Below are 22,321 nucleotides of genomic sequence, written 5' to 3' on the forward strand. Positions count from 1 at the left end.
GTTCCTTTAGCATTTGTTGTAAAGCTCGTTTGGTGGTGCTGAATTCTGTTAACTTTTGCTTGTCTATAATGTAAAGGTTTTCATTTCTCCGTTGAATCTGAATGAGATCCTTGCCAGGTAGAGTAATCTTGGTTGTAGGTTCTTCCCTTCATCACTTTAAATATATCGTGCCACTCCCTTTTGGCTTGTAGAGTGTCTGCTTAGAAATCAGCTGTTAACCTTATGGGAGTTCCCTTGTATGTTAATTGTCGTTTTTCCCTTGTTGCTTTTAATAATTTTTCTTTGTCTTTAATTTTTGTCAATTTGATGACTGTGTCTCGGCATGTTTCTCCTTGGGTTTATCCTGCCTGGGACTCTCTGCACTTCCTGGACTTGGGTTGCTATTTCCTTTCCCATGTTAGGGAAGTTTTTGACTATAATCTCTTCAAATATTTTTTCAGGTCCTCTCTCTCTCTCTTCTCCTTCTGGGACCCCTATAATGCAAATGTTGGTGCATTTAATGTTGTCCCAAAGGTCTCTTAGGCTCTCTTCATTTCTTTTCATTCTTTTTTCTTTATTCTGTTCCATGGCAGTGAATTCCACCATTCTGTCTTCCAGGTCACTAATCCGTTCTTCTGCCTCAGTTATTCTGCTATTGATTCCTTCCAGTATATTTTTCATTTCAGTTATTGTATTGTTCATCTCTGTTTGTTTTTTCTTTAATTCTTCTAAGTGTTTGTTCTTTAATTCTTCTAGGTCTTTGTTAAACATTTCTTGCATCTTCTCGATCTTTGCCTCCATTCTTTTTCCGAGTTCCTGGATGAACTTCACTATCATTATTCTGAATTCTTTTTCTGGAAGGTTACCTATCTCCACTTCATTTAGTTTTATCTTGTTCTGGGGTTTTATCTTGTTCCTTCATCTGGTACATAGTCCTCTGCCTTTTCATTTTGTCTATCTTTCTGTGAATGTGGTTTTTGTTCCACAGGCTGCAGGATTGTAGTTCCTTTTGCTTCTGCTGTCTGCCTTCTCACACCAATTGATTTTTGACCACTGTTTTTACAATGATGGCTACCTTTTCTTCAGTGTCTTGGTGAATTGAGGATTATGAATCCTGGTTTTTTGGGGTTTTTGTTTTTTGTTTTGTTTTTTTTTTTTACTTGGCCCCATAATTTAAAATCTACTACTTCTCTCCTTAATGAACAGTTAGGTTGAGATTCTAGATTAGTGGTCCTCAAATTGTAGAACATATCAAAATCACCTGAAGACCTTGTTAAAACACAAGTTGCTGGTTCCCACCCCAGAGTTTCTGATTCAGTATCTGGGATGGGTCCTAATAAATAGTGTTTCTAGTATGTTTCAAATAGATGTATTGCTGCTAATCGGGACCACACGTTGAAAACCACTGTTTAGAGCATGAAAGGAAGACCTGCTCTTGGCTTTCCAAGATTTGTGTTACACAAATCACCAACTTTTGATTTTCTTTAGCCGCTAAACCAGTATCATCATACAAAACCCACCAGGCTAAATTTTATTGAAAATGCTTGGAATTACCATGGTGTAACTCAAGGGTATAAGAAGTTTTATTAGGATTATTCAGAGAAACAGAACCAATGGGATATTTATTAATTTTTATTAATAAACCAATAGGATATATACTTATTAATAAAAACTTATTATAAGGAATTGGCTCATGCAAGTGTGGAGGCTGAGAAGTCCAAGATCTGCAATTGGCAAGCCAGAGACCCAGGAAAACCAGTAGTATAGTTCCATTCTGGGTCCAAAGGCCTGAGAACCAGGAGAGCCGATTGGTGTAAGTTCCAGTCCAAGTGCAAGAGAAAACCAATGGCCAGCTCAAACAGGCAGAATAATGTTCCTCTTACTCAACCTTTTTGTTCTATTCAGGTATTCAGTTGGTTGGATGAAGCCTATCCACATTAGAGGGGCCAATCTGTTTTGTGTATGGATTCAAATTTTAATCTCTCCCAAAGCACCCTCACAGACACACTCAGAATACTGTTGGACCGTATGTCTAGGTACCCTGTGACCTAGTCGAATTGATACATAAAATTCACCATCACAGGAGCCATTGTTTTCATTTATTTGAATATTAAAACCAGAACTACATGATTCATTCTCAACAGTACTTACTACTGTAGCTCTTGGTATCATTAAAAATTAAAATTCATGAAATATATAATAAGGTAGTTATCAAAATAGGAATCTTCATATTGAGAAAAAAGAAAGACTTATTTGTTTATATCATGGTAAAAGCCAAGACTTTTTATGTTTATTATAGACATTCTTATGTTGATTACAACCAGTTCAAAGCTGTTATGATAACTCTATCACTGTCCTTCATGTACAAAACTATATTTTCTTGAATAGGAAAGAAAAGTGTGGAATTGCTTCTAGTTTATACCAAGAATTTCACTAACCCTCAACCTACTGTATTTATGACTTTTACTGATCCAGCTGTAGAATTGTGTCTATTTAAATGCTTCTACTTCCTCACACTCCTTTATTTTGTGGGGTGGAGAGGTTTTTGAGGGTCAAAATATGGCTAGCCCTTGGGAAAATGTGATGAGTGTGAACATCATGGGTATAGTGAGAGAAAAAAAGGCTGAGATCCACTGCCTCATGAGACCAATTGCCACTTTTCTCCCCTTGGATTTCACAAGCTTTTAATAGGAATCATTACTTATTCTGAATGATCAGTATGTTCCCATTGTGGACATGGCAGTGTTGCCAGGCAACATGAAAATACAAGTGATGGGTCTTAACACTGTCACAGATGATAAAGACATAGGAGTAGAAAGAGTCCCAAGTACTGCAATCTAGAACCATTGCCTTACCAAAGAGGTGATAGACCTGGGGGCTGGAGGCAAAGATGGAGGTGAGGGAGATGGAGGGTCAGGACTGTGAGTCAGAAGTTGCCAATATCCACATCATTTTAACTGACGCTGAGGAGCATGGGAGGCAGGATTCTAGGTCCAGCCATCCAGTCCTGAAGGGAGCAAGGATGACTTCAGTAGGCCTCATAATTCATTCATGCACTCCTTCCTTCCTTCCTTCCTTTCTTCCTTCCTTCCTTCCTTCCTTCAGTGAAGAGATATTGAGTCTTTTGTGTGTCAGACACTATGCTGGGCCCTGGAGATCATGAGATAAACAATCCAGACATGGTCCTGCCTACCCAGAACTTACACAGTAGCAGGGAAGAAAAGTCAGGAAGGATTAATTATCCAGTAAATGATTTAATTCCATTTCTGCTGTTACTAATGAGAAATATGTACAGAAGTTTGGGCAGTCAGGAAAGGTTTCCAGGAAGAAGCAAAGCTGTTTAAGCTGAGGCTTAAAGGAATGAGAAGAAATTAATTAGTTTTAGAGGAAAGGGCTGCAAGGAAGAGGAAAATGATGGGAGAGTGTTCCAGGTAGAGGAAACAGCAGGTATGAAGTGCCTGAAGTGGGAAGGAGCCACCAGGCGTTGGTGCACGGATGCAGGGGCTGGATCTCACCCCCTTAGCCACAGTCCTTGTGCAGGTTGCAGTCTACAAACCTACAGTTACCTTGGTGCTATATTATGATGGCAGATTCTCTTTGCTCATTTTATTTGGCATCTCAATTATATTTCATACCAATTAACTGTTGCTTTCTTCTTGAAACACTTTCTTCCCCAGGCTCACATGACCCCACACTCCACTCGTCTTCCTTTTACCTCTGCTAGTGCTTCCTTCTCAGTCAGCCTCTGCATGATGGTGCATCCCAAGGTTCAGTCTTCAGACCTCCTTTCCTTTATATTGACGTGCTCCATTGGGGCTCTTTCCTGGACCCAAGACTTTAAATCTCAGTATTGTGATGATGTCTTCATTATTATCTCTGCCCTGACTTCCCCTTGGAGCCCCACATTCTTGAGTCCAACTGCTTATGTGACATCTCTACTTATGCATCTAATACACATCACCTCATACATAGCATGAATTAAACACATCTTCATTTCCCTTCAAACCTAACTTATGCCTTTCCTATATCCCTCCCATCTCAGGAAATGGCACTTAATTCATGCAGTTGTTTGGGTCAAAAACCTAGGTGTTATACTAGAATCCTCTGTCTCTCTCCTTTTTTTTTTGATGCCACAGTAACTCCATCAGCAAGTCCCATCAACTCTACCTCTAAAATATATTCCAGATTTTTATCACTTCTCACTATCCCTACTTCTCCCATCTTAGTCAATGCCACCATGACCTTGTACCTGAACAGAGCAGCAGCCCTTCACTGGTCTCCCTGCTTCTACCTTGTCCTTTAAAATCTATATTCTATCAAGAGATTAGGAGACTGTTTCCTACAGTTATACAACTCTCTAATGGATTCTTATTTCAACCAAAATTGAATTTTTACAATCATCTACAAGGTCGTATTTGGTGTGTCCCCTGACTACCTGCCTACAGCTCTCAACTCCTCCTCCCACTCTTCTCACCCTCATTCTAGGATCAAGTCACACAGGGGTCTTTTTGTTTATTAAACTCATTGTGCTTATTCCCATCTCAGGGCCCTTGTACTTACTCTCTTCTCAAAGAACATGGTTCCCCAGATATGCTCACCCCTGTCTCATCTCATCACTCAGGCCACTGCTCAGGGAAGATGGTCTTCAGTAGCCTTTCCCTCCCCACAGTCATGAGCTCTCCCAGGACTTGCTCTTATTCTCTTCATAGGCTTAGCATAATTGGAAATTCTTATTTATGTTACTTGTTTGTTTCTCTGGACATCTTCCTCTAGTATATAAGATTCCTGAAGGCACATTCTTGGCCTAACTAGTAACTCCAGCACCTAGAATACTACCTGGCATACAATAGGTGGTCAATAAATAATTAGGAGTGAGCGAAGGATAGAATTTCTGCTACTTGAAATGATAACAATCAAGGGCCAATACATTAAATTCCCAGACAAATGGACAGATGAATGTCTGTATCATATCTAGATTGGAATGTATGGAAAAATAGGTAGTTTCTAGGCCTACATACTTATATTGTAAACTTAGGCAGGGGTTGAGTGTACAGCATGTGGCTGATACTTACAGTTAGTAGCTCCTTGGAAGGGAGAATATTGAAAAAAAAAAAAACAGGTTCTTTAGGTCAAGGGACCTGAATTTTAATTCTATCTCCTATTTTTGCTATGCCAGTTTACAAATATTTCTTAAGCTATATCATCAACTATGCAATAGAAATCATACCACCTGACTTGCAAGTCTGTAGTAAGGATTAGCCACATGTACAAAAAGGCATAATATGAAATCTGGCACATGGTAGATGTTTAGTAAACCACATTGGGCCTGGCAGTGACATTGATATTATGGCTGTCATTTGACTGAAACAATGAGAGTACTGTGCCTAACCTAGTCAGTGTTTCCTCCTTGTCCTTGTATTCACTCTTTTTGATTTCTCTTTTCCCTTTCATGGCCCTCCTTTCCCTCAAAACTCTATTCCAGACTAACTCTTCCATGTCCTTCATCCGTCAGTCTATCTGTCTCTACATTCTTATCACCTATGCATGGAGGTATACACTCATTTATTTGTCCATTCAGTATACTTATCAAATATTTATTGAGTGCTTTATGCCAGATTTTAGGCTTTAGTAACAAACAGAAGCACTTGAAGTTATCATATTGGCTCAATCATTTAAGCTCTTATGTAATTAAGGGTCAAGATTAGTACATTTAAGGAGTAGGAGCCAAACCTTATGGCGTAGTATCTGCACATAGCAAATACTAAGTGGATATTTAATGACATTGAAGACTGCTTAGTGTAGTAGCAAGTATAGGGGATTTGGAACTAGATAGACCTGGGTTCAAATCCTAGCATTACCACTGGTTTTCTGTGTCACCTGAAATACATCTTCTTCACTTTACATCTCTTCCCACCAGCACGGATGATGCCTTCCTTATGCTCTAAGGTTCAGCTCTGGGAAGCTTTCTCTGACCCATCTCACTCCAAGTTAGTCCCTCTCCTCTGGACTTCTGAAATTCTGGGTACCTCTGTTTTAGCATTTATCACATCTGGGTTTATGTGTCTATTTCCACATCACATTTTTAAGCTACTTAAGGAATAGAAAAATCATATTTGTGTTTCTATCTCATCTCTAACATAGCATACACAGTGATTTGCCCACTGTCCTTTTTGCATTGCCCCACTCAGTTTGCACACTTCACTTGCCCTGGTGTGTTAGTTGTTTTGGAAATACTGCTGAGACATTACTTGAGTGTTTGACCTTCCTAACTAAAGTATCAGCTCTCCAAGGACAGGGCCCCATCTTCTCCATCTTGTTTATCACTCCTGCTGACCCATGCTCTGCTCTGGTCTGTGTAAATGTCCCCTGTCCATATTGTTGACCAAGTGTTGAGAAAGTAACTCTCCAAATGTTAAATCCTTTAAAGAGGTCAGCAGAATCCTTATTTTGCCATTTTCCTTGTTCTTTGATGACAAAAGAATCCCCCTAGAATTTCTTCTCTGCTGTTCACTTGCCATCAGCCCCAGATGACCTCCTCGAAGGCACAGCCTCTGTAGGTAAAAGGTATTTGTTCATCTTTATGAATGTCAGTCTCTTGACATTCACGGTAAATAGACAAGTTCTCAGTCTCTTGACATTCGCAGCAAATAGATGAATCCTTCAGTAAATGACAGTGGTCCCCAGCATCTCATTAAAAACTCTTGGGGATAAACACTCAAGGGTAGGCGTTGTTCAGGCTCAGCTTTCAAAGTCTTTGTAATGTGCTTACCTACAAAAAAAAATGTATACCGTCACCTGTTACAGCCTCAACAGCAGCATTTTTAGAGCCCTCATCTATATTTAAACTTGATCTTGCTTAGTCAGGAGTGGAGATGTTGCCTGCCAGCATTTCCAAACAGCAAGAAAGACACAGCAGCTTCCAGTATAACGAGCACAGCTCATGAGGGCTGCTTCTTTGGTATTCAGTACTGCATCCGTTTGCCAGATGATGCTGATCTTATGCCATTTTGATGACTTTCTCTCCAATCTTCAACAGACTCCAGGGCCTTGGGCTTCCCAGTGGGTCATTTAAGCAACAATCCATTCATTATTCATTACTGAATTAACAAATATTTATTGAGTAGTTACTATGACTTGAGCCCCACCTACTACTTTAGAAGGAGATTGTGTAATGGTTAAGAGCATGGGTTCTGAAACCAAATTACATGGGTTCAAGACCCAGAATGTCCCACTTATTAGCTGTGGAACTTTGGGCAGCTTATTTAACCTCTCTGTACCACAGTTTCTCCATTAGTCAAAGGAGGATAATAATACCTTCTTCATGGGTTGTTGTGAAAATTAAGACTTAACATCTGAAGTGCTTAGAACTGGGTAATGATGGCTGTTGTTAGTTAGTATTACTATTATGTCTCTGGCCCTGAACAAGGCTCTTGGAATTACAATGACGTACAAATTTGTTAATGTTCTTGCTTAGAGTCCAATAAGAGAAATTAATAAAATAATGATGCTAATGATTGTATACAGTAATTAGGATAAGCATATATTGGAAAGGAATGTGAGGGCATAATCACAAATGAATCTGTCCCGAACTTGAGTGTTAGGTCTATCTTCTACCTAATCTACAAGCAGTAAATTTGTGCTCTACATAGTCTACAAGCATTAGGTTTGTATTCTGTGTAATCTGTAAGCATGTACCGAGGTTGCACAAGTGGAGACAGAGTGGTAGGCCAGGAAAGAGTGAAACAGAAGAGCTATAAAGGGTTTTTAAAGCCATGTTAAAGATTTTAGTCTTTATCCATGTGGGAATAGAAATTCACTGAAGGATTTTAAACAGGTGGGGACCTGGTGTTTCATTTGTGTTTGAAACTAGTATTCTGGCTACACCTTAGAAAATGGATTAGAGAGGTGCCCGAAAATAGATACGACGAGACTGCTTAAGTGACCATTTTAATGATCAAGGCAAAAGACCAAGGTAGCTTGGATTACAATGGTGTAGGTAGAGATGGTGATAAATATAGACTAGATCCTTCTCATGTTGCCTGGTATCTTCTACCCTTGGAATACCAGCTCTGCCTTTGCCCAAGGTGATGGAGTAGTTTACTTTTGTAAACCCTCTACTAGAATCTAAATATTACCAGGTCTCCTAATGGGAGGGACAGGCCACCAATTGATATTCAAATGTTCAGAAATTTTTTGTTCAGATGCATGGAATCTTCTGGTGGTGCTGAGAAGTCAAAAAAAATATGTATACATGTTCAGGGGAAGAGAAGGAAAAGAATGTTAAAAGAAATTATACATTCTCTTGTCATGCAATGAAAATAAAAGTGCTCCAAGGAAGTGTGTTAAATGACTTTTCTAAGAATGGATGAGCTTTTTGGGAGGTGCACAGCCCTTTGGCACCTCCAATGGAAAAGCTCATCTCCCTGGATATGGCAAAACTTTGCTCTTGCATGAAAGCAGATTTTGGCTAACATTTCACAGGCCTGTGTTGACAGTTTTTAGATAGGAAATTTTCAGAGACAGAGGTTTGGAAAATGGGTCTTTAGCCAGAGAGCCTGATGCAGGAAGAAAACATTTGGAATTAGATTAGAACATCTCCATTTACTACCAAGAAATGGAGACAGGATAACAACTCTTATGGTACAGGACACTGACATGACAAGAGGGAGAAAGGATAAACAGCCTAAATCTTGTTGAGCACTATATGCTAGGTTCTTTGCTTACCTGGTGTTTATTTAATCTTCTTGACAACATTGGGGTATTTAATGGTATCTTTTTTTTTTTTTTAATGAAGAAATTTAAGCTTAGAAAGCTTAAATGACTTGTTCAGGGTGACTCAGCTTGGACATATAGGTAAGACTTGAACCTTCTACCATCTGGTCATCAAATGCAGTCTTCTTTTACTACATGAGACCTCCATGTTTATGGCATTGTTTTCCCAATCTTCATTGGCTTAACTGGGCTTCTCTATAAGGACTTTCCCCCTCATTCCTCTCCTGAAAGTATAAATAGCTCCCTTTGTGGAAAGTGAGAGAGCAAGACAAGTAAGAGAGGGGAAATCAACAACTGTCCTACTTTTCTGTTTCTCCAGCACCAAAGCTTAATGCTGCATGACAAAATACTGGAAGAAGAAGGAGAAAGATATTTTTTAAGAAAGCAGCGGTAAAACAGGTTGGAAACCTCATCATCCACCAATAATATTTCATAGCATTGAAATTGGTACCAGGTGCTACTTTATGGGGGTTTGATGGATTTGCTAAAGGGAACATTGGGATTAAAATGGGGTGCACCATTTCTTTTATTTCCATAGGGTCTCTACCTTGTGTCTCACACAGGCCGTCCAAGGCCCAGCCTCCTTTTGATAAGGTTCTTGTCATCAGAATCATTAACAGTGGTCTCCTCACTGGGTTATTAGTTGGGTGACGTGGAGTACCAACATTCTCTGGAAGGAACTAACTGCTTGAGTCACAGGCAAATGCCATAATCAGATCTCTAACTGCTGTAGTGAGGATGTGTTGGCAAGTTATATTGAAATTCTAGGATGAATTAAAAAAATATATATTCCAGCCCGTATGTCTGAGTCTCAACCTTGTACCCTTTTCTTGATCTTTTTCCTGTTCTACGTTAATGAGAAGATAGTTCTCTCCTCCTCTGCTTCTGTAAATCACATTCATAATTTTAGCCATTTCACTGTCTCATCTGTATTATTTGTGATTTTAAATCGACTTAATTTTTTATACTTAGTTTCATCCTAAACATATGAGACATGAGATCAGCAGTAGTTATATTTTTCTATATGCATTAGTATAGATGCATAACTATTTTCCCATTTACCATTCATGATAGCGTCCCGTTAAATGATCAGTGATATGCATACTGTATTGGAGAAATTTCTTGTACAGTAAAAAGAGGTCAACTCTGCCACTTAAAGGCCATGTGGCTTCAGTCATGTTTTTTCCTTTCTTAACATCAGTCTCTCCCTCTGCAAAATAGGAAGGCTTCTACCTGCCATCTAAAGTTGGGAAGTTTCAGTGAGAGAATCAGTTATAGCTAAAATTTATTCAGTTCCTACCATGTACCAGAGACCATACCATGCCCTTGATGTGCATATTTTCCTGTGTAATCCTGACCATGATCCTAAGAGAAAAGTACTACAATCATGTCCATTTTATAAATGAGGACTCTAAGGCTTTGGGCTGTCATGCAACATGCCCAAGGTTCTCCTTTCATCGAGTGGTACAGTGAGAATTTGTCCCCTGTTCTGCCTGATACAAAGCCCAGGCTCTATCCCATCAGTGTGTCTGGCACCGTGCTTGGCACCAGTAAGTGCAGAATAACCGTGTACTCCTTTCCCATTGTGTGGAGATACCAACTCGTGTTGTTCCCTCATGGGTGCTAGATTCTTGCTGGCCAGAGCTGCCTTCTTCTTCCCCCATGGCCACCAGTACTGTGTTACACAGAGTTGATGCTCAAGGGCTATTTGTGGATGACTTAACTGAAGGCTCTAGGATCCCAGTGGAATCACCTCTCACATTTGCCTTGAGGAAGATGATTTTCACATCTCTCTAGTGACTCTGGGACGGCATGGTTGTAAACAGAAATGACATAAGCCCAGAGCACTCACCAGCTGATGGAGTCTGAGAGTCTCTTTCCCTAGTTTTTCCCATTAGATGAAGACTTCAGTCTCCAAAAAGAAACCTTTTATAAACATTTTCTGTTATGTACATTTTTCAGAGAGAATTAGGAATCAAGATTAAGTTTTCATAGGGAAGTCAGGAAAGATTGCATTTGGGTGCTTGGTGTCTGAGGAAGGATAAAGGCCAGTGTGGGGATGAGGAAAGGGTATGCTTAGAGGAAGGAGACTTTGCTTCCTTCGTAATTCTGCATAGAACTCTTCCTCACTCTGGCTATCTTCACTCCCCTGTTATAACTAGTGATTAACTTTTTATATATTATGATCTGATCTGATGCAAGCTATTGGCCCTCTTCCTAGGAAAATGCAAGCCCATGCATACACGAGTTTGTACACAGTTGCAGGGACTAAATGGACCCTCCTGAGAATCTGTGGACCTCCCCCCATGCAGGTTAATAATGCCACAAGTTCTGGAGACTTAATGAGGTAATCCCCTCAGGGAAAGATAACAATCCTTTTGGGGTATCTCCTATGATATAGAATACTTGGTGTTTGTTTCTTAGGAACTAGAGTTCTTAAGAAGCATTCCAAACAACAGTCTTCAGTTTTGACATTTTCATTAAAAAAGAGTTACAATAACACTAGAATTTCTTGCTTTGGACAATATACCAATATCTTTTTGCAACATTTAAACAAGAAGAGAAGAAAGGATAACAAAAAGAGACAGAGAGATATGGCATATCATCTATTATAATTAAACATAAAAAATCTGACCATTTAAAAATAATTTTCCTCTGTGTACATTGATGTTCAACATAGAAATGATGGCATTGTTGAAAGAAAAAACTCAACTAGCTCTTACAAAGTACTAGGCATTATTCCATGTGCTTTAACTAATATATTGATATATGATCTTTTTACCTCTTCCTCCATGAAATCTACCAGAAAAGGAAAATATTTTCTTATTCCTAGATGGACAGTATCCAGGGTGAAGGAGGATTTAAAAGACTCCATTAAAATGACAGAAGAGTTTGTATTACTTCGTTGTTATGATACCTTATTATGTAAGTTTTTATATCTCTAGGGACTTAAAGGGATCTACTTAACTGGCCACTCAGCAGAGGGGTCCAAGAATTCCTAAGTCTCCGAAGTTCATCTTGGTGGCAGCAAGTGGGTTAACTTTTCCAAAGGCCCAAAGTCTCCTTCAGAGGAAACTTGTGAAGCAGAATGCCTTGCTTACCCTTATTGTTCTCTAGGAAAACTCTTGTTTTCCACCTCGGTTGGTATTTTGCAAACACTTTATCCTGGAGACACTGGGGGCCGTGGGGAATGCAATGTTGCCCATGAGCCAGATATTTGTAAACCTTAGCTCTGAAATGTGGCACAATACCACAAACTGTCAAGTTGTGTAAAAACTAAAGCAAAGACAAAAACAGAATGTAATATTTACCAGATGAGAGTTTTGTGTGTGTGTAATCTTGCTGGAATTTTGGGAGTATCCAACTGTCATACATTTCAAAATGAGCTTTGTGTCCCACCCCATCCCACCCTCACCCCCAGTTTTTCCCTCCCGCACAGGGAGGGAGAGTTATGAAGTGAAAGGCTTCGTCCGAATAAACAGTGAGCTTGATATAGCCCTCTGCAGTTAGCTATATATTGAAAGATGAACAAGAGGGTTTTGGCCCCGTCACAGAGGGAGGGTCCTGAAAATATTATTTCTGGAACAATTTTCAGAATTAATGCAAAACAATGGGATATTGTGTGTGTTGGCAATTTTCATTCAGCATAAGTGATTTAACTGTATGTTCATTAGCTTGTCCACAATTTTCATTGTACAAAATAAAACTACATTCAAAGGAGAATTTCCAGTCATGTGGAAGAAAATATTTTTTCCACATGACTACTGACATCATTACACTGTGTCGTCTGACACAAGTGAACAGCCTAAAGAAACCAGTAGAAGATACCCATTTAAAGGAATTTAGTTTAGAAAGAATCAGAATGGGGAGAAATGGGAGAATTTTAAGTGCATTTGAAACACAAGCCTTCTGAAGAAGCACCAGGTTATTTGGGTTTTAATTTTGAAAGTAGTTTGAAGAGTTACATCGTGAGTTCCTACTACCAGCGGGTACTCTTTCTGTTGAGAGAGGAAGTGAGAAATTTGATTCAGTGGCTTCATTATGACATGTTTGTGAGTGCTGAGTCTAGGCCAGCAAGCTTGTACCATGTTACCTCTCCCCTATTACAGCTGGTTAGATCAGGGGTAGACTCATGGCCCAGGGGATCTGGTCCGTGGATTAGGTGATGACTAATCCAATTCTGTCTTTCTTTTGAAGATCTGAACTAAGAGACCCAGTGCCTGAGATCAGACAATGGCAGGTTCCTAAATTGAAAGGTCACATTCAGATGGGAAAGGGAAGAGGGGAGGCTTTTTCAGCCTGTTGCAAGCTAGAGGATTAGCAGAGAAAGCCAATCTGCCCAAAGAAGTGGGAAGTTTGATCAAGTGCACAGAGAAAAGGATATAAGATGACGTGTTCCCAGAAAGAGAAACACGGTAAGCATAGATGGCTCGAAAATGGATGGTTTTCCATTTCTAGTCCATCTAAGACCCAGAAATAGGTCACTCTCCTTTGTTTAAGCTAGTTACGTAGGTGACTTTCTGTAACTAGAACTTATACAGGTCCTTCTTGTACAGATTTAAAATTTTTATATACAGTGGTGGGGATTTTAAAAAAATTGTTTACTTGGTTTATTTTTACAAAAGTCTCTTACACCCTTGGGTGACACTGAGGTGCAGCAGAGTCGGTGTAAGAAATGGGTTTGCTGGGGAAAGCGTAGTGGCTGTGCTTGGCAGAAATCTGTGTGTAATAATTGTGTATTGAGTGGAATTTGTACCATGACACAAGTAAGGTGAGAGTACGGTGGGCTGGCAATTGAAACTGCTAATAGCTACATTCCAATTCTACCATTAGATGGTTGATTTCAATTCTTTTTATCCAGCTGTGTTGAGGTAAGTGAAACTGTAAGTGTTAATAGCAAATTAAATGAAATAGATACTGTACGTGTGCATTATGGGAACCATAAACTCCGTAACCTTAGCAGAAGATTCTAGAGGAGGAGAAAAAGATCCCTGTGGTATGCTAGAGAATAATTTGAAAGAAACTACCTTACTTTCAAGTCCCCACTTCTGACTAATGGAGGCTCTGATGACAAAAGATCATACTGCCGCTTTGGAAGGTCAAGATTCTAGTTTCAAATTGCGATTAAAATGGATTTCTGCATCACCAACCCCTCCCACACCTTACCTAGCACCTCCCTTCTCCCACCCGGTGCCTGGAGTTCTCATTTATCCTGTGGCTTTCCCAAATACTGAGCTGAGAAGTAAGGGTTTTTTTGGTTTTGTTTTTTGTTTTTTGTTTTTCTTAACAACTTTAGCACACACATTAACAGTGAAGACTATTGGTTGATACATGTGCTGCGAACCTTGCTAAGCACTTCACATATATCTTATCTCTTTAAAAGTCACAGCAACCCCAGATGATGGACATTTCCTGATCTCCTTTTGCAAGTGAGGAAAATGATGCTCCCAGAGGTCAGGTTACATGGCCAGAGTCACACAGCTCTAAGTGCCAGGGTTGGTATTTCCCCATACGTGACTGCACAGCTCCTGTTGTAAACAACTAAGCTCTTCAAATTACATAGTTGTGTGCTTGAATCTTGAAAGGCCCAATCTCAGGGTCACCTCTGATATTAGATATTTTCCCCTAAATGACCAAGAACCTAGATCAGAAAGCTATAGATTCTTCAGTTGAGAAAAGACTGGTTCTCAGTTTAAGTAGTATGGTTTTTCATGTGCTCGCTAACATGAAATGATCTTGAAAATTCTTTTCTGTATAAAACCAAAATTCACCCCTTATTGCATTATCTGTGGCAGCACATTGAGTCAACATATAATAAATGTTTTATACATTTTAACTACAAAGGTTATTCAACTTCATATAAATTAATATACATACCTTTAGACTTCATGCTTTGAGACTGTCTTATTGTCAACTCCCATTTCAAGAGACCTAGAACAGACGCACCTCCTGCATAAATCTGTGTGGTAGCAAGACTCAGGCAATAACATAACAAATGAACAGAATTCTTTGGATTTACCTGCTTTATTTCAGGAATTATTAGGAGAGATAGTTGATCTCTCTTAGGATAAATTGAGGCTATTTTTGGAGACCATTTTCCAGAAAAACACAAAGATCTCACATTCTGGTTTCCAGTTTGTTTTTAACCTTATACCAAATTTTCATCTTAAAGGTAACATCAGGATAGAATTTAATCTATAAAACATGTCAAAAATTTTCCCTGAAGGAATAAGGTAAGGGGCAGCAGGTGGTATGGTAGGGAAAGTTTCTAACTGGCAAGAGGACATTGGCCTTGGAGGGAACGATAATTGCTATTTACCCCACTGGCTGTTCTCCAGTAAGACATAAGGTCTTGCATACTATGTCCTTCTGAATTGAAGACTATTGGTTTTGCTGCTGTGCTAATACAGAAATGGGAGTCACAATTATGCAAATAAATATTTGCTTAATGTAACAAATTGTTCTATTTTGGCTCCTTTAGCTGTATGGTGTGATTTTTTTTTCCTTTGAAAAATCAGCTGACATTGGAAATAAAGGAAATGTAATAATTACCACGGGAAATATAGTTTGAAGATGGCAAAGGAGCCAAAATAGCAGTTGTGGAAAAAGGGAATCAAAATCATTTGATGTTACCAACTGTACTATTAATAGGGCTCCAAGGAGAGGAAGGAGTGAGTGAGTTCCCAGAGCTATTAAGATTCCACCAGCCCTTCTCTTGCATTCAGCAGTCCCGCTGGATACCTTTGATTGTTGGCATGGATTCAAAGCATGGAAGTGTACTTCGCTTAGAAATTCTCTCTCACACATGCAAAGAAGAATGGGGGATTAATGAATACGACGCCTAAAAATGGAAGTCTCAATACAGCACTAAGCGAGTATAGCAAATTCGTTTAAAACATTCCCCATACATATTTAACCCTATTGATCTCCTCTCTCCAGCCTCTTTTTTTCCTGTTTCTTATTTTCTTTCTTTTTTTCTTTTTCTTCTTTAAAGAGAAAACTTCATCTGATCTGGCAGAGAATGACAAACCTCCAAAGTAGGTAGTTTGTATTCTAATGACAAATGTTATCCTGGGGCAGCAAGCGGGGCCTGGATGTACACACAGAAAGAGTTATCTAGTTATAACTGGGACAATGCCTGGTAAGGGGAGAGCTTGGGAAAGGTCTTCCATCAATGGCTGGGTGCATTTTCTCTTCTGGGGAGAGTCCGAGTCAGCAAGGGGGATTCTCTCCTTGCCCACTACAAAGGTTTAGGGGCATTAGCTAAGATTGCAGACCTCACCCTTATCGGAGTGGTCAGAATACGGTAACATGAGGCCTTTCTTTCTCTTACCAAACACAAAAACCTGTCCCAAAGAAGGCAATAGGAATCCCTTTGTGATTTCCATGCTTGGATGGAGTTTAAGATGCTTCTCTGAATTCATGGTACATTCCAGCTTGGAGCTACCCTACACTCAAGGCTGGCTTATGTTGGAGTGGGATTTAGGGCAGGGGCAGGACAGAGATTTAAGGCTCCTGCTAAAACTATTGGGAAGGGAAAGTTTTGCTTTTTATTTTGTTGTGTTTTCTTTGGTCCATCACTCCCTGAATGGCCTTGGACATGGAGCACGGGTTGGAAGAATAGGGGCTACTTGTTTAACTTTAGAAGACTGAAGAGTGGAATAGAATGGGCCATGAATCGTGGTTATATACACAGCCTCCTAAATGCTAACATGCAAACACATACATAGTATATCATGGGGGAAATAAAAATGGGCCATGATCTATGTGTATGATATCTCTTTCTTTTAAAAAAAATGCAAAATGTATGTATTTTGAAAAAAAAATATGTTTGGAAGGTAGTAGACCAAAATGTTAACAGAGATTGTCTTAAAATCGGAGATTGGGGTAGTTTTACTTTTTTTTCTCTTCGCTTATTTATAGTCTCCCTTTTTTCCTAGCATGTTCAAGTGTATTATACATATATTTCCATTTAAAATTAAAAGCTAAAAATGTAAGACACCAAAGGAAAACAAAAATACATAGGGATTCCAAAGCTCAGGTCCTGCCCCTGCCTCATTCTGGCTGAGAACCTGTTTTCACATCCTCAGATCCACTTATAAAACAGTGATGATAACTATACCCTCCTCACATTGTGGGCATTTAATAATTTAATATCCACGACAATGCTTTGTCAAGTATATACTAAGGAGTTGTGTTTACTAATATTTGGCATCCTTCTATTCGGGGGAGCCACGTCCTTCCTTAAGAACTGTCTGTGAGGCTCGTATGTGGCTAAAGGGGTGGTGATTGTGTCCTGCCCCACGGGAAGGCCCACAGCCTCCAGGGCCCTGCCAGAGCCCGCTGGCTTCCATCTGGCCCTTCCTTCATCCTGGTGGGGGCAGTGGTATGGGTGTTTGGAGGGGGCGTGACTCCTGGATATCTAGTTAGAGAAAAATGGGAACCATGTAGAAACAGCTCCAAGATGGAATTGTGGCTGCAAAGGAGGTCAGCCAGCCTGGAATTTAACCCTAACCAGCCTGAATCTCAGCTTCCTCATCTGAGAAGGAGAGACAGCGTAGTGGCTCACTCACCGCATTAGCACAAGTAGTCAGAGTGAGAGAACGACCTTCAGCGCTTAGCAGAGAGCCTGGCGCAGAGGAGTGAGTGCTCGGTGAATGTCAGCTGTGCTGCTTTTTTTTTTTTTTTTTTTTTAACTTTTAATTTTGTATTGGAGCACAGTTTGATTAACAATGTTGTGTTAGTTTAAGGTGAACAGCAAAGTGATTCAGTTGCACATATACATGTATCTATTCTTTTTCAAATTCTTTTCCCATTTAGGTTATTATATAATATTGAGTAGAGTTTCCTGTGCTGTACAGTAGGTCCTTGTTGATTATCCATTTTTAATATAGCAGTGTGTACATGTCAATCCCACATTCCTAAATAACCCTCCCCCACACCCTCCCCCCGGTAACCATAAGTTCATTCTCTAAGCCTGTGAGTCTGTTTCTGTTTTGTAAATAAGTTCATTTATACCATTTTTTCTTTTAGAGTCCACATATAAGCGATATCATACAATATTTCTCTTTCTCTGTCTGACTTACTTCACTCAGTATGAAAATCTCTAGGTCCATCCATGTTGCTGAAAATGGCATTATTTCAGTCTTTTTAATGGCTGAGTAATATTCCATTGTATATATGTACCACATCTTCTTTATCCATTCCTCTATTGATGGACATTTAGCTTGCTTCCATGTCTTGGCTATTGTAAACAACACTGCAGTGAACATTGGAGTGCATGTATCCTTTTGGATCATGTTTTTCTCCAGACACATGCCCAGGACTGGGATTGCAGGATCATATGGAAGTTCTACTTTTAGTTTTTTAAGGAACCTCCATACTGTTCTCCATAGTGGCTGCACCAATTTACATTCCCAACAACATTGTAGGAGCGTTCCCTTCTCTCCATACCCTCTCCAGCATTTACTGTTTGTGGATTTTTCAGCTGTGCTTCTTTTAATCCACTAAACAGTCCCTGCTAATGACAGTGCTGATGAGGGGGTACACTTATTATTACAAGGTATTCACTAATAGTAAGAAACATTGTAATGTGGAGCCAGGAATGCCTGGATGACATGAGAAGGTAATGCCCAATGTGCTGCATTCTTTTGATGGTAACTTTCCCATCTTACTGGTATTTGAAATGCAACAGGCTTGTTCCTCTGAGTGGCTTCAGGGTTTTATTATATTCTCCCCAAGAGTGTTTTCTTTGCCTGACTCAAGAGACTCGGGGAGCAAGTCAGAGAGAGTTGAGCTATTGCAGGAATGAATAAATAAAGCTGTAATCTGAACACTGTCCCCAACGGGTGCTGCAGGGCTTGCAACTCATTTTACAACTTTGCCGTGACTGCCTAAGTCAGGGGTCCTGTCATTTCTTGGAATTCACTGTATACAGTGAGGCAGCATGGAGGTGGCAAGAGAGCCCCTTCTGAAGCCCTGGGATCTGTTTGGATCCTGGTTCCTTTGTCCCTTAGTGATATGTCCCTGTCCAACCTCTCAGCTGTTATAAGAATGAGAAATGATGCCTTTAAAGAGTCTAGCAAAATATCTACATATAATAGGCACTTAAGGTATGTTTTGTTATTGTTAAAACCCCTCCTATTACAAAGCTGAATTAAGAAGGGAGGATAGTCCTGTCTATCCTGTGCTGTTCAGACAACCCCTAGTGTTGGGCTTGGCTCTGATCACCATCATAAGAGGGATCTAACACACTGGGTCTAACACATTGGGTTCTGGAAAAGACCAAGGGAATGAGAGCAGCCAGTGCTGGGCCATATCATGGTAGTCTGATAAAAGGATACTTAGTCTAAAAGTGAGAAGACAAGAGACCTCTTTACAAAGAATAAGAGTAACTAACAATTAACATTATTGATCATGAATTGTATGCCAGACCCTGTTCTAAATTCATTACAAGCAGTAAATTTTTTAACCTTCAAAACAAAAACGAAGCATTTGAAGCGTAACATTATCACCATTTTTTTTTTACAGATAAGGAAACTGGGTCACAGGGACGTTAAGAACTTGTCCAGAGTCACACAACTAGTAAATTTGGGAACTGAAATTCAAAGCTGGGCCATCTAGCTCCTGTGTCCATGTTGGGCCCCACTGTGCCAAATCCATTTCCATTATCTAGTATGTTGTCAGGAGAAGAGAAATAAAACATCCCCTGCTACTCCAGGAGGTCAAAATAGGGCCAGTAGTAGAAACTTCAGGGAGTGAGATTTCGTCCTAATCTAAGAAAGGTTAACAGTCAGCAGTAATTCAAGGATTGGCTGCCACATGAGGTAGTGAGTCTTCTGTTGCTGAAAGTATTCAAGTAGTTGTTGAACAGCCATCCGGTATGGGTAAGCTTTGAGGGGAATTCTAGTATCTGGAAATGGCTTGCACTAAATTAATCCTAATTCTTCTTACAATGCTGTGATTCTCCTGGGCCTGGCCTAACACATTGCAGTCCTTTAATAAGAATTTCAGGAAATGAATAAGGTAAATGAATAAATGAATGAGTCAACTGATTTCATAAACGTATCAGATCAAAGACTTAACTAATACTTGCACAGCAAAAATGACCTTTTCTTCCCGATGCCTAAAATGCTTAGTGACTTTAGATATTGTCAATCAACAGTAAAGGTTATCCTCATATTGTAATTTTATATTTGACTGTTTTCTTTGCTATAATTGGATTTTAAAATCCTTGCCCACAGAGATAATGCCTTACCTAGTATAAAACAGAGCACATATTAGAGGCCCTAAATATGGTATTAAATGATGAAGTCAATAGAAATATGGTTCAGTTCCAGGTAAATATTCTAGATGCTGCCAAGATGTCTTGGGTCAAAGATCCATTCTGAACCACTCATTCATTCATTTACCAAAAGTTGATGATTTTGCTTACATTAACCTTTACTATGTGCCAAGAGCCGCACACAGAAGAATGAGAATGACCCTGCCACCAAGGGAGGGCAAAGTGATAGATAAACTCATGGTGGAGAAAGCACAGGTGAGGTCCCAGGAGCCCAGATGAACTCAGCCTTGGAGGTAAGGAAAGCTCCAGAAAATTTCCAAGCCAAAGAAACTGGATGTTCAAACACCTGGAGAAGGAACACAGGAGGCATTTGATAGCTGATGTGTTCACTGAATATAGCTGATCTGTGGGGCTATGTCACATAGACCAGTGGTTCTCAAAGCATGGTCCCCAGCCTAGCAGCTTCGGCATCATCCAGAAACTGGTTAGAAATGCAGATTCTCAGACTCCACCCCAGACCTGACTCAGAAACTCTGGGCGTGGAGACAAGCGCTCTGTGTTTTGACAAATCCACCAAGTAATTCTGGTGCACACTCAGGTTTTTTGTCCTCTTTAGAAACCAGGCACCTAAATAGGATTAAGCCAACTAAATCCCCCCCACCCCTCCAGCACACATACACACATCTTGAATGAGATTATAGGTAAGTACTGGTAGAGTATCACTTCTCAGAAAAGGCAAAGCTCTTCTGCCCATGGATCCTTCACAGCATTCTCTTGGTTGGGAAGAGCAGATGGTCCGAGGGGTCTGGAGCTGTAACGCACAATAAGAGGTTAGTACCTGCCGGCCCTGGCAGGCAGCCCTTGTGCCTGCTCTGATGACAGAACAACATCGAGAATTCCTCTTTGTTCTCACTGGGGTTAATGACGATCTGTGACTGATTTCACTGGGACCTTCAAAACTGGGGATCCAGGTCTGCTTCCTGGGTCTCCAAGGACAGCCCTAAGATTTGGGCTATAAGTCTCTGAAAAAACCAAAGAGACAGAAAGTGAAAACAAACATGGACATTTATTTTCCTAACTTGCCCATGGCAAACAGAATTTTGTTTAATAAACCATGAAATGATTCACAGAGGTCTGTGTATTATTCCATTGTGCAGCTGGCTAATGTAAAAGAATCTTTTCTCTTGGTCTTTCAAGCCATATACAATTCCCAGGCATGCCAATTTGTATTTATTTATTGGTAAGGCCCGTATCTGCCTTGTGAGTCCGTGGACTGGAATTTGCACTTTCAAGTGGACGTGGTAAACAAGAACCTGCAGGGCCAGATGAGCTGTTATTAACCTCAGACACTGAAGGCCCCCACCCCAGCCCAGGTCATCATCTGCATCAGTGGATAACTGCGTCTCCAAGGTAGTCAATCTGAATATCAACAGTAGTTCTCTCCAGTCTGACCTCCACACACAGCCAGAGTAAATTTTTTTTTTAAATGCATATCTGATTATATCACCCACTTGCTTATAAGAATATCTTCACTGTATCTTCACTTGTATTCTTACAAGGACATCTTCCCACTGTAATTAGAATAAAACACATGCTCCTTATTAAGACCACCAGCCTTGCATGTGTGCCTTCCTACCTTTCATCTTCTGTCTCTGTGGCGCATTCTGCTCCAGCCACAATGACCTACCTCCTTGTTTTCAGTTCAGGGCAATTGCTTTGTTGTTTGCTGCCTCAGAACCTTTGCGTGTCTGTGGCCTCTGCTGTAAATGCCCTCACTTCTGCTCTTCACCCAGTTATGTTCAGTTCATTCTTGAGGTCTTATCTGAGCTGCACTTCCTCAGGAATTCCTTTCCCTCAGCCCCACCGGACCTCACAGACTAGGTCAGGCCCTTCTGTTACATATTCAAAACATTATCAATTGCAAGAAAGTAATTGTTTACTTGAATATCAACTATCCTCTTTCCTTGTGAGACAAAACTTCGTAAGAACAAAGACAACAGTTGCTCTGTTCACTACTGCATTCCCAGCACCTGGCCCAGTGTGTAGCAAAGAGTAAGTTGTTAATCATTATTATTCAACATCATTGAATGACCCAATGAATGAACTAAGTCTTTAGAAGGATTTGGGATTTCTGAAGAAATTTAAAGGAAGGGAGATGTGTTAGACGTAGGGTGAAGACCATTCCAGCATAGGAGAAAGGTCAAATTCGAATTTCTAGGCAGAGGATTTGTAACTCAGAGGCCACAAAATGAAAAGTCATCATTTGAGAGTACCCACGTGTAGGCT

The sequence above is a fragment of the Eubalaena glacialis genome, chromosome 4 (assembly GCF_028564815.1).
Source record: "Eubalaena glacialis isolate mEubGla1 chromosome 4, mEubGla1.1.hap2.+ XY, whole genome shotgun sequence".
Classification (NCBI taxonomy): Eukaryota; Metazoa; Chordata; class Mammalia; order Artiodactyla; family Balaenidae; genus Eubalaena; species Eubalaena glacialis.